The sequence below is a fragment of the Amblyraja radiata genome, unplaced genomic scaffold (assembly GCF_010909765.2).
Source record: "Amblyraja radiata isolate CabotCenter1 unplaced genomic scaffold, sAmbRad1.1.pri scaffold_415_ctg1, whole genome shotgun sequence".
Lineage (NCBI taxonomy): Eukaryota > Metazoa > Chordata > Chondrichthyes > Rajiformes > Rajidae > Amblyraja > Amblyraja radiata.
The window spans coordinates 32,153-46,545 of NW_022630524.1; the positions used below are offsets into that span (position 1 = coordinate 32,153).

At 44.7% G+C, this 14,393-nt stretch overlaps 1 long non-coding RNA gene across 1 annotated transcript; it reads left to right on the forward strand.

Moving 5' to 3' along the window:
* The first annotated feature begins 230 nt into the window (after positions 1-230).
* LOC116969921 lies at positions 231-13,763 on the forward strand. Its single transcript, XR_004410961.1, has 3 exons — positions 231-242; positions 4,172-4,173; positions 13,681-13,763. It is a non-coding gene; the product is annotated as an uncharacterized LOC116969921 (long non-coding RNA).
* Positions 13,764-14,393: the final 630 nt, after the last annotated feature.

Below are 14,393 nucleotides of genomic sequence, written 5' to 3' on the forward strand. Positions count from 1 at the left end.
ATTAGTAAGTATGCAGATGATACTAAGATAGGTGGGGTTGTGGATAATGAAGTCGATTTTCAAAGTCTACAGAGAGATTTAGGCCATTTGGAAGAGTGGGCTGAAAGATGGCAGATGGAGTTTAATGCTGATAAGTGTGAGGTGCTACATCTTGGCAGGACAAATCAAAATAGGACGTACATGGTAAATGGTAGGGAATTGAAGAATGCAGGTGAACAGAGGGATCTGGGAATAACTGTGCAGTTCCCTGAAAGTGGAATCTCATGTAGATAGGGTGGTAAAGAAAGCTTTTGGTGTGCTGGCCTTTATAAATCAGAGCATTGAGTATAGAAGTTGGGATGTAATGTTAAAATTGTACAAGGCATTGGTGAGGACAATTCTGGAGTATGGGGTACAATTTTGGTCGCCTAATTATAGGAAGGATGTCAACAAAATAGAGAGAGTACAGAGGAGATTTACTAGAATGCTGCCTGGGTTTCAGCAACTAAGTTACAGAGAAAGGTTGAACAAGTTAGGCTTTATTCTTTGGAGCGCAGAAGGTTAAGGGGGGACTTGATAGAGGTCTTTAAAATGATGAGAGGGATAGACAGAGTTGACGTGGATTAGCTTTTCCCACTGAGAGTAGGGAAGATTCAAACAAGGGGACATGACTTGAGAATTAAGGGACAGAAGTTTAGGGGTAACATGAGGGGGAACTTCTTTACTCAGAGAGTGGTAGCTGTGTGGAATGAGCTTCCAGTGAAGGTGGTGGAGGCAGGCTCGTTTTTATCATTTAAAAATAAATTGGATAGTTATATGGACGGGAAAGGAATGGCGGGTTATGGTGTGAGCGCAGGTAGATGGGACTAGGGGAGAATACGTGTTCGGCACGGACTAGAAGGGTCGAGATGGCCTGTGTCCGTGCTGTAATTGTTACATGGTTACAGCCAATGGGAATAAAGGGACGGCTGTTACTAAGGGGCGAACCACCAATGGGAATAAAGAGAGGGGCTGTTGCCGGGGGAAATCAACCAATGGGAATAAAGAGCGCGCTGTTACCAGGGGGCGGCGACCAATGGGGAGAGAGAGGGCGGGAAATTAATCCGCGGGGATGTGTGTGTGTGGGGGGGGGGGGAGAGGGAGAGGATTAGAGGGAGAAGGGGGGGGGAGGGAGAGGGAGAGCGAGAAACCGGCGGCGGATCCGAGCGCTCACCGAACATTACCTCGTCCTCCTCCTCGTCCTTCACGCGCCCCCTCGATGACGTCGGGTCGGCGTCGCTGACGGAGTGACGCGCTCCCTTAGTAACAGCCCCCTCTTGAACCCCATTGGCTGTAACAGCCTCCCTCTATTTCCATTGGCTGACTTCCTCTTGGTAACATCCCGCTCTTGAATCCCATTGGCTGACATCCCCTTAGTAACAGCCTCCTCCCTTTATTCCCATTGGCTGACTTCCACTCGGATACAGCCCCTACTCTGAATTCTCATTGGTGGTTGTCCCCTTGGTAACAGCCCTCTCCCTTTATTCCCATTGGCTGTAACAGCATCCTCTTGAACCCCATTGGCTGACTTCCTCTTGGTAACAGCCCTCTCCCTTTATTCCCATTGGATGCAACCCCGCTCTTGAATCTCATTGGTTGACTCCCACTTAGTAACAGCCCCCTCTTTATTCCCATTGGCTGTAACAGCATTTTCTTGAATCCCATTGGCTGCCCTCTCCTTAGTATCAGCCTCTCTCTTTATTCCTATTGGTGGTTGTACCCTTAGTAATGTCCCCCTCTCTTTAATCCCATTGGCTGTATCACCTCTTGAACCTCATTGGTTGATTTCTCCTTCGTAACAGCCTCCTCTTTAATCCTATTGGCTGCACTCCTCTTAGTAACTGCCGTCTCTTTATTCTCATTGGCTGTAACAGCATCCTCTTGAACCCCATTGGCTGACTTCCTCTTGGTAACAGCTCCCTCTTTAATTCCATTGGATGTAACCCCCCTCTTGAATCTCATTGGTTGACTCCCACTTAGTAACAGCCCCTCTCTTTATTCCCATTGGCTCTAACAGCCCTCCCTTTATTCTCATTGGCTGCCCTCCACTTGGTAACAGCCCCCTTTCTTTTTTCTTATTAATTGTAACACCTCTTGAATGTCATTGGTTCCATTCCTCTTAGTAACAACCCCCTCTCTTTATTCCCATTGGCTGTAACAGCATCCTCTCTTGAACCCCATTGGCTGCCTTCCACTTAGTAACAGCCCTCCCTTTATTCTCATTGGATGCAACCCCCCTCTTGAATCTCATTGGTTGACTCCCACTTAGTAACAGCCCCCTATTTATTCCCATTGGCTGCCTTGCTCTTAGTAACTGCCCCCTCTTGAACTACGTTGGTTAATTTCCTCTTAGTAACAGCCCTCCCTTTATTCTCATTGGTGGTTGTCCCCTTAGTAACAGCCCCCTATCTTTATTCCCATTGGCTGTAACATCATTTTCTTGAATCCCATTGGTTGTCATCCCCTTAGTAACAGCCTCCTCCCTTTATTCCCATTGGCTGTAACTACCTCTTGAACCTCATTGGTTGGCTTCCACTTAGGAACAGCCCTCTCTTTATTCCCATTGGTTGAATCATCCCTCCCTTTATTCCCATTGGTTGTAACCCCCCCTTGAACTTCATTGGTTGCCCTCCTCTTAGTAACAGCCCTCACTTTAATCCTATTGGCTGACTTCCTTTTGGTAACAGCCCCCTCTTTAATTCCATTGGATGTAACCCCCCCTTAAATCTCATTGGTTGACTCCCACTCAGTAACAGCCCCTCTCTTTATTCCCATTGCCTGTAGCAGCAGCCTCTTGTACATCATTGGTGGTTGTCCCCTTAGTAACAGCCTCCTCTCTTTATTCCCATTGGCTGTAACATCCCTCCCTTTATTCTCATTGGCTGCCTTCCACTTGTTAACAGCCCCCTTTCTTTTTTCTTATTGGCTGTAACACTTCTTGAATGTCATTGGTTCCCTTCCTCTTAGTAACAGCCCCCTCTCTTTATTCCCAATGGCTATAAGAGTATCCTCTTGAATCCCATTGGTTGCCCTCCTCTTAGTAACAGCCCTCACTTTAATCCTATTGGCTTCAATCCTCTTAGTAACAGCCCTCTCCCTTTATTCCCATTGGCTGTAACAGCATCCTCTTGAATCCCATTGGCTGACTTCCTCTTGGTAACAGCCCCCTCTCTTTATTCCCATTGGCTGTAACAGCCCTCCCTTTATTATCATTGGCTGCCCTCCCCTTAGTTACAGCCTCCTCTTTAATCCTATTGGCTGCCTTCCTCTTGGTAGTATAAGGGGTAAGAGTGTTGTAAAAACAAGACTGAAGGCTTTGTGTCTCAATGCAAGGAGCATTCGTAATAAGGTGGATGAGTTGAATGTGCAGATAGTTATTAACGACTATGATATAGTTGGGATCACGGAGACATGGCTCCAGGGCGACCAAGGCTGGAAGCTTAACATCCAGGGATATTCAATATTCAGGAGGGATAGACAGAAAGGAAAAGGAGGTGGGGTAGCGTTGAGAGAGAGGAGAGGGGACGAGAGGGGAGGAGAGGGGAGGAGAGGAGAGGAGGGCAGAGACCAGCGATCGATCGCCCGTTCACACACTAGTTTAGTTCAGAGATACAGCGCGGAAACAGGAGGCAAAAGTCGGCCATCTTGAAACAGGCCCCAAACTCTCGCCATCCTCTCCCTGCTTCAACTATTCCCTTTTTACTTCAGAGATACAGAGCGGAAACAGGCCCTTCCCCACCGAGTCCGTACTAGCCCGACCACACTAGAAACATAGACAATAGGTGCAGGAGTAGAGGCCATTCAGCCCTTCGAGCCTGCACCATTCGCCATTCAATATGATCATGGCTGATCATCCAACTCAGTATCCTGTACCTGCCCTCTCTCCATATCACCTGATCCCTTTAGCCACAAGGGCCACATCTAACTCGCTCTTAAATATAGCCAATGAACTGTGGCCTCCACTACCTTCTGTGGCAGAGAATTCTGTTGCGTTATTCTTATAATAAGGCTGGTACAACGACGTAATCGGAGTCTGTCTTTATTTAGCAATCTATGTTTCAATGTCCAATCTGTCCACATGTGACAGACCCTCCATCCCAGGGATCAACCTGGTGCCTCAATCACAAGGATGTCCAAAACTGTAACACTCCAGATGTCCCTCTAACCCTCCGACCATTGGCCGGGCCGTCTGTCCGTCTCCCTCCAACTCCTCCAATGAGCAACGACAGGAGGCGGGACAACCTCCAGCTCCTCCGCCCATTGGCCGAGCCCGGTGTCCGTCGCCGTTTCCTCCAATCACTGCCTGTGAGAGGCGGGACAACCACCAAACCGCCCTCCATTGGATGATCCAGCTGCCCATCACCCATCACCATCCAATCAGCCACGTCTAGAGGCGGGACAACCATCAACCCCGCCCCCCATTGGATGATCTAGCCGCCCATCACCCATCACCATCCAATCAGCCACGTCTAGAGGCGGGACAGTCACCATCTCCCCCGCCCATTGGCCCTTCCATCTCTCAGTCTCCCACCCTCCTCCAATGAGCGCGGCCGGGACAACACTTAGACCCGCCCCCCTCTTCATTGGATGATCCGTCCGCCCCTCTCCCGTCTCCATCCAACCAGCAACGACAGGGGGCGGGACAAACTCCACCCCCCGCCCGCCCATTGACCGGTCGTTCCGTCCGTCACCCCGTCTCCACCTCACCAGCCCGCCCATTGGATGATCCGTCCGCCCATCACTCAGTCCCCGTCCAATCAGAGCCTATGGGAGGCGAACCCTCCGCCCATTGGCCGGGACCGCTGTCGGTCGCCGCCTCCTCGTCCAATCAGCGCGGTCGGGGGGCGGGACCTGGCGACGGTTGGTGCCCGGAGCCGCCGCCATCTTGGTCGCCGCCGCCATCAGCGTCTCCGCTCAGTGAGTCTCTCTCTCTCTCCCCCAACGGCCCCGCCCCCTTGATGCCCCGCCCCCTTGATGCCCCGCCTCCTTGATGCCCCGCCCCCTTGATGCCCCGCCCCCTTGATGCCCCGCCCCGTGTTACCCCGCCCCCTTGATACCCCGCCCCCTTGATGCCCCGCCCCCTTGATGCCCCGCCCCCTTGATGCCCCCCCCCCCGCTACCTTGGTGCCCGCCGGGGGTGAAGCGCTGCCGCCCGGGGCCGTGGATGATGCGTTGTCCACCCCGTCCATGTCCGCCATCTTGGCGCTCGTTCACGCGCTCGGGTGTTTCCGGCAATGGGCTGACGTCACGTGTAGTAGCTACGGAGGGGATCCTGGGCATTACCCCCCCGGCCATTTTAGTAACCGGAACCTAGGTTCAGGGTGAGGGTTGAAGGGGTTTGTTGGTCTAAACTAACAGACTGGGGTCTGTTGGTTATAAAGTCCAGTATCCAGTTGCAGAGGGAGGGGTCGATGCCCAGGTCACCGAGTTGGTGATCAGTTTAGAGGGTATAATGGTGTTCAATGCTGAGCTGTAATCGATGAACAACATTCTTACGTAAGTGTCTCTGTTGTCGAGGTGGGACAGGGCGGAGTGAAGTGCCGTTGAGATGGCATCCTCCGTACTCCTGTTCTTGCGGTAGGTGAACTGATAGGAGTCCAGTGTGGGGGGTAGGCAGCCTTTGAGGTGTGCCAGGACCAGCCTCTCGAACCACTTGGTGATGATGGGAGTAAGTGCAACTGGGCGGAAGTCGTTGAGGCTTGCCGCAGTGGAGTGTTTTGGCACCGGCACGATGGAGGTGGTTTAAAAAAAAATCAAGTCTGCAATTCATCCCATCAGATAAAGCATAAAAATAAGTTTAATTTGGCACCTAATTCACTTTTATATCTTCAGTATTAAAAACGTTACGGTCATTTTCATACTCGGAAATCAGCATCTCGTTCCCTATTGCTTTTCCATTGACTTAACACAAAAGCTGTGATCGAGGACAGTCAAAAGCCCATAACTTCCTTAAAAATTAAGAGAACTGAATGACATTTTCAGTTATTGTACTGAAGCATTCTGAAACAAATATAAAACATCATACTTGGATGGCCTGAAATTAAAGCATATAATTAGTTAATTACCTAATTGTAGTTAATTACAAAGTTCAATTACTAGATCTAAACATCGATCCATTTCTTAAGAAAAGATTAACACCTAAGTGTCCAAATAACATTCACACAAGAATTCACAATATAACATTCGCAGCAAAAAAAAGGTTTTGAGTATAGGAGCAGGGAGGTTCTACTTCAGTTGTACAGGGTCTTGGTGAGACCACACCTGGAATATTACGTACAGTTTTCGTCTCCTAATCTGAGGAAGGACATAAACACAAATGGATTATGGGCCCATGAAAAATGCTGGAATTCACCGCGCACATGCACACTCACTCACACCTACACACCGTCTCTCAAACACAACACACAGAGCATAATTATCAAAATCGCAGAGCATAATTATCAAAATATAATCATGGGGGGAGATTTCAACTGTGTTATAGATCCATACTTAGATAAATCAATAAAGCTAGGGAAGCGTCTTGTTAAAACTAAGACCTGTGAATTTTTAAATACTTATATAAAAAATAATAACATAGCTGATATTTGGAGAATAGCAAATCCAAGTGGTAGGGAATACTCATTTTATTCATCAGTTCACAAAACTTATTCGCGAATTGATTATTTTTTATTGGACACAAAATTAATCCCGTATACGAATAAACCATCATATCATAATAGTATTATTTCTGATCATTCACCATTGACTTTTATACTTAAATTTGAGGGAATGCCGAGTATAAAACCTTTTTGGAGATTCAATGTACATATATTAAATAACCCGCAGGGTTATGAGTATATAAAAGAACAAATAAAACTTTTTTTCGAAATAAATGACACGCCAGGTATTTCTGCACCGCTATTATGGGAAACCTTTAAGGCATATATTCGCGGCGTCATAATTTCTTACCAAAGTTTTCAAAATAAGGAAAATAAAAGAGAACTTCAGCGGATAGAACAGAAAATAAAACTACTAGAACTGGACAATGCAACTGACCCAACCATAAATAAACATAATAAGATAACTTTATTGAAATATAAAGTCAATAGAATACTATCGGCTAGAGTAATAAAATTATTCCAAATTACAAAACAAGCACACTTCGAATTTGGGGATAAGCCACATAAACTACTTGCGAGGCAACTGAAGCAACGAGAAAAGGAAAAAAAACTATTACTAAAATTAAATCGGATAAGGGTGAGTTTTTAACACTGCCTAAGGATATTAACAAGAGGTTTGCCCAATTTTATCACAATTTATATACATCTAAAATAAATACAGATGTAAGTAAAATTACAAATTTTTTAGATAATTGCAAGCTCCCAAAATTGGATAGTTTAGAACAAGAGCAATTAGGAGCACGGATTACTAGTGAAGAAATAAAACAAATAATAAACTCACTGAAAATGGGAAGACCCCAGGACCAGACGGTTTTAGTAATGAATTTTATAAAAGATTTCAGGAGTCAATTATACCAAGATTATTCAATTTATACACGCAGGCTTATACCGAAAATAAACTACCAGAAACCCTAGCAGAAGCAACAATAACACTTATACCAAAAAAAGATAAAGATTTAGATGAACCGGGTTCTTATAGAGCTATTTCACTACTAAATACGGATCAGAAAATTTTAGCAAAGATTCTAGCTAGAAGGCTAAATATGTATATTAACAATTTAATAAATACGGATCAAACGGGATTTATACCCAAAAGACAATCATTTAATAATTTGAGAAGGCTTTTCAATATAATGTACTCTCATAATGAGGACAATGAAGATATTTCAGTTATCACGCTGGATGCAGAGAAGGCATTTGATCAAGTAGAATGGCAGTATTTATACAAGGTACTCCAAAAATTCAATATGGGAGAGAATTTTATTAGATGGGTTAAACTACTTTACGATAGACCTACGGCAAGAATATTAACTAACAATACGCTATCTCCAAAATTTTACTTATCAAGGGGTAATAGGCAAGGGTGTGCCTTATCACCATTGCTATTTGCCCTTATGATAGAACCGTTGGCCGAAATGATTAGAAATCACCCGAATATTCACGGATATAACACTAAGGATTCAAAGAATAAAATGTCACTATATGCTGATGATATTCTTTTATATATTACTAATACACAAACGAGTATACCCACCTTATTAACACTAATTGAGGAATTCGGCTCTTTTTCAGGATATAGAATAAATTGGGATAAAAGCGAAATTATGTCTTTAAAACCACAGGATTCGAGACACTTACTAAAATTCCCCTTCAAAATTGCAACAGAAAAATTCAAGTATCTGGGTATTCAAATTACAAGAAGACACAAATCATTATTTAGTGCCAATTTTATACCACTATTAAATAAACTGAATGATATGATTAAATTTTGGAAAACACTTCCGCTCTCATTGATAGGTAGAATTAACGCTATAAAAATGATTTTCTTACCACAATTAATATATTTGTTTCAAGCGATCCCAATATATATTCCAAAATATTTTTTCAAAAAATTAGATTCCACTGTCACTAATTTTATATGGGATTACATTCAACGAAAGCATTTGTGCAAATCTAAAGAAGTTGGGGGTTTATCATTACCTAACTTTATGTATTACTACTGGGCAGTGCATATTAAGAACATAATGTACTGGCTGGATAGTTCCACTCAGCAGTTGGAGTGGATAAGAATGGAGAAAGAGGAGTGCTATCCGCACGATATAGGAACGATCCTGCTCTCACCGATAAAATTGAATAGTATAATATACAAGAAGAACCCAATTATTCACAATATAATAAGAATTTGGAAACAAATAAAAGTATCCTTGAAATTAAATAATTTATCAGTACTAACCCCACTATTGAACAACCCCGCATTCAAACCTTCTCTCATCGACAACACATATCAACAATGGGATAGACTGGGGATTAGGAAAGTAGGGGATATGTATGAATTGGGTAAACTGTTATCATTTCAACAATTAAAATTAAAATTTAAATTGAAGGATAATCAATATTTTAAATATATACAGGTATGTGACTTTATGAAGAAATATATACATAGATTTCAAACTATATTTTTAGACCCTTTAGAAGAAGCAATGAATATTAAGGCTGATTCACAAAAATTAATTTCATACTTTTATAATAATATATTAGATAGAGAATCACCCTCAACAGAAGCACTAAGGGAAGATTGGGAACATGAGCTAATGATAAAGATCTCGAAGGATAGATGGGAAAAGTATTTGATGAATACACATAACTGTTGCATTAATACAAGACATAATTTAATTCAATTCAAATTATTACATAGACTATATTATTCAAAAACGAGGTTGAATAAATTTTATCCAAACGTCTCTCCCAGATGCGATAAATGTTTGTTTCAAAACGCTAATTTAACACATTCATTTGTAGGATGTACAAAGTTGAATAAATTTTGGAGTGATATATTTGATATATTTACAAAGCTCTTCAAGTCAAGAATAGAACCCAAAATGGAATGGATTATATTTGGAATAATAGGAGAAGATACCAATTTAAATAAAGACCAAAATGTTTTTTTTAATTATGGGTTAATAATTGGAAAGAAATTGATACTTAAATTTTGGAAAAATACAACCATACCAACTGTTAAAATGTGGATTAGGAATATGATGGACATAGCACGCCTTGAAGAAATGAGACTCCGACTAATAGATAAATATGACCAATTCTTAAAGAGTTGGTCTCCTTTCATCGACTTTTTGGAATCATGTGATGCAGCGGTACCATAAGGATTGCTGATTTCAGTTCATGACGTGGATAGATCTACATCTCCGAATATAGATTTGAAAAATTCTCTTTTAAGGGGACCGTGTTATAGGAAAGATATTGTCAAGCTGGAAATGGTTCAGAAAAGATTTACGAGGATGTTGCCAGGACTAGAGAGTGTGAGCTATAGGGGGAGGTTGAGCAGGCTGGGTCTCTATTCCTTGGAGCGCAGGAGGATGAGGGGTGATCTTATAGAGGTGTATAAAATCATAAGAGGAATAGATCGGGTAGATCCACAGAGTCTCTTGCCCAGAGTAGGGGAATCGAGGACCAGAGGGCATAGGTTTAAGGTGAAGGGGAAAAGATTTAATAGGTGACTTTTTCATACAAAGGATAGTTGGTGTATGGAAAAAACTGCCAGAGGAGGTAGTTGAGGCTGGGACTATCCCAACGTTTAAGAAACAATTAGATAGGTACATGGATAGGACGGGTTTGGATGGATATGGGCCATATGCGGCACTGGTGTGCCTGGGACATGTTGGCCGGTGTGGGCAAATTAGGCCGAAAGGCCTGCTTCCACACTATCACCCTATGACTCCAACTCTCGTCAGAAAGAGGAGGAGAACCTCTTCAAAGTAGACTTATCTTGAGGAGCTTGTGCAGTGGAGCAGACAATGTGTAGGAAGGAACTGCAGGTGCTGGTTTAAACCAAAGATAGACACACAGAGCTGGAGATACTCAGCGGGACATGCAGCATCTCTAGAGAGAAGGAATGGGTGACGTTTCAGGTCGAGACCCTTCTGCAGACTGGTCACATCCGTACATCATCGTTGCTCTCCGTTTTGTCCTGTTGGACATGTGGAATTCTGCCGTGTGAACCATTTCCAGCTTTGTTTGTCTTTAGATGCCCCGTGGAATCTCTCAATCACTTCCCCCGACAACGTGGACATTTCCCGGGTCAGTATAAAGGAAGGAAACTCTGCAGCGATCCTCTGCTCCGTCCAGAGTTTCCCAACATCTAACCTGACGTGGAGACATCTCGGTGTCACGCTGAACACAACACGTTCCAGCAACGAGCTGTGGATGGAGTTCACTCAGCTGACACGGCAGAATACTGGGGTCTATCAGTGTGTGGCGGAGAATGAACACGGGACAGCAGAGAGGGATGTGACCCTCACTGTAGAATGTAAGTAGATACACAGTGACACGTCTATAAACAGAGATGGATTATTGGCCCATGAAAAATGCTGGAATTCACAGCGCACAGGGACTCACTCACACCTACACACAGTCTCCCTCTCTCTGACACCCACACACACATTCTCTCTGTCCCACACACAAACACCATCTCACACACACACTCTCTCAAACATACACACACTCTCAGTCTCTCTCAAACAATCACCCTCTCTCACACACATACACACTCACTCAAACACACACACATTCTCTCTCACACGCACACACACCCTCTCTCTCTAACACTCGCTCACTCAAACACACACACACACATCCTCAAGATCTCGGAGAAAACCCACGCAAGTCACGGGGAGAACGTGCGAACTCCATACAGACAGATACCGGTGGTCAGGATCGAACCCATGTCTCTGGTGCTGTGAGGCAGCAGCTCTACCCACTGCGCCACCGTGCCGCCCACATCTATAGTATTTTGTGTCCCCCACCTGTATGTAGCCTGTCTGACCTCTGCCTGACATTGTTGGATCATATTGGTCTTTCTACCCTCAAAGCCTCCCTCTATGTATCGTCAATCCTCACGTTCCTTAAAACACAAAATGCTGGAGCAACTCAGTGGGTCAGGCAACATCTTTGGAGTCATAGAGTCTTACAGCGTGGAAACAGGGCCTTCAGCCCAACTTGCCCATACCGGCCAAATACCTCCATATACACTAGTCCCACCTGCCCTACTTCCACCCATATCCCTCCAAACAAGTGCAATCCATGTTACCTGTCCAACTGTTTTTTAAAGATTGCAATGGTCCCAGCCTCAACTCCCTCCTCCAGCAGCTCGTTCCATACACCCACCACCCTCTGTGTGGAAATGAAATAGCCAACGTTTCGATGCCGAAACCCTTCTTCAGACCTGAAGAAGGGTTTTGGCTCGAAACGTTGCCTATTTCCATCGATCCATAGATGCTGCCGCACCCGCTGAGTTTCTCCGGCATTTTTGTCTACCTTCGATTTTCCAGCATCTGCAGTTCCTTCTTGAACCATCTCCTTATTAATCGCCACTTCACTAACTTCCACCCCTGACTCTCTAGGATTGCAGGCACACTGCTGGTGTCCTCCACGGTGAGGACTGACGCAAAAAAGTTATAAAATTCCTCTTCAATTTCTTGATTTCTGCTGCATCATTCTCCTGCGGTCCAACATCCACTCTTGTCTCCTTTTTCACTCTTTATATATCCGTAGAAACTCTTGCTATCCACTTTTACATTATTGGCCAGCTTACATCCGTACAGAAGATAGACACAAAAAAGCTGAACTAATTCAGCAGGACAGGCAGCATCTTTGGGGAGAAGGAACGGGCGAGGTTTCGGGTCGAGGCCCTTCTACAGACTGGTTAGGGATAAGGGAAACGAGAGATATAGACGTTGATGTAGAGAGATAAAGAACAATGAATATAAGGTCGGAGAGCAGGAGGCATCACAGAGAGGGAGCAGTGGGAGAGAATGTGGCAGAACTGCATTGTTGTGAAAGATAGCAGCAGGATCTTGATCGATTGGTCAGATGAGTTGAAGAATGGTTGGTGGAGGTTAATACTGAGAAGTGTGAGATGTTGAATTTTGGGACATCTAGCAAGAGCAAGACCAACACAGTTAATGGTCGGCTTCTGGGTAGTGTTGTAGAGCAGAGGGATCTAGGAGTGCAGGTGCATGGTGCCTTGAAGGTCGAGACACAGGTAGATACGGTGGCCAAAATGGCATTTGGCACTTTGGCCTTCATCAGTCAGAGTATTGAGTATAGAAGCCGGGAGGTCATGTTGCAGTTGTATAAGACGTTGGTAAGACCACGTTTAGAGTATTGTGTTCAGTTCTGGGCACCGTGTTATAGAAAATATATTGTCAAGCGTGAAATGGTTCAGAGATGATTTATGAGGATGTTGCCGGGACTAGAGGGAGAGGTTGAGCAGGCTGGGTCTCTATTCCTTGGAGCGCAGGAGGGTGAGGAGTGATTTTATAGAGGTGTATAGATCATGAGGGGAATAGATCGGTTAGATGTACAGAGTCTCTTGCCCAGAGTAGGGGAATCGAGGACTAGAGGACATAGGTTCAAGGTGAAGGGGAAACGATTTATTAGGAATCTGAGGGGTAACTTTTTCATACAAAGGATAGTTGGTGCATGGAACAAACTGCCACAGGAGGTATTTGAGGCAGGGATTATCCCAGTGTTTAAGAAGCAGTTCGACAGGTACATGGATAGGACAGGTTTGGAGGGATATGGACCATATGCAGGCAGGTGGGACTAGTGTATCTGGGACATGTTGGCCGGTGTGGGCAAATTAGGCCGAAAGGCCTGTTTCCACACAATCACCCTATGACTCCAACTCTCGTCGGAAAGAGGAGGAGAACCTCTTCAAAGTAGACATAGCTGTATCTTGAGGAGATATCTTGACGAAGTGTGTAGGAGGGAACTGCAGGTGCTAGTTTGAACCAAGGTTAAACAAAAAGAGCTGGAGATACTCAGCGGGTCAAGCAGCATCTATAGAGAGAAGGAATGGGTGACGTTTCAGGTCGAGACCCTTCTGCAGACTGGTCACATCCGTACTTTATCGTTTCTCTCCGTATTGTACTGTTTGACATGTGGAACTCTGCCGTGTGAACACGTTTAAATCTCCGTTTGTCTTTAGATGCTCCACAGAATCTCTCAATCACTTCCCCCGACAACGTGAACAATTCCTGGGTCAGTGTAAAGGAAGGAAACTCTGCAACGATCCTCTGCAATGTCCAGAGTTTCCCAACATCTAACCTGACGTGGAGACATCTCGGTGTCTCGGTGTCACGCTGAACACAACACGTTCCAGCAACGAGCTGTGGATGGAGTTCCCTCAGCTGACACGGCAGGATGCTGGGGTCTATCAGTGTGTGGCGGAGAATGAACACGGGACAGTAGAGAGGGATGTGACCCTCACTGTAGAATGTGAGTAGATACACACTGACATATCCCTCGAAACATCATAAGGTCATAAGTGATACGAGCAGAATTAGATGACCGAATGGCCAAGTCTACTCCACCATTCAATCATGGCTGATCTATCTCTCCCTCCTAACCCCATTCTCCTGCCTTCTCCTACAGTTATAGAGCCTTAAAGTCATAGTCACAGAGAGTGATCCAGTGTGGAAACAGGCCCTTCGGCTTAACTTACTATCAAGAGCCTACATGTCTCAGCTATATTAGTCCCACCTGCCCACGTTTGGCCCATATCCCTCCAAACCTGTCCTATCCATGTACCTGTCTGTATCTTAAACACTGGGATAGTACCTGCCTCAACTACCTCCTCTGGCAGCTCGTTCCAAATACCAACTATCCCGCTGTATGAAAACGTCACCACCTAGATTCCTA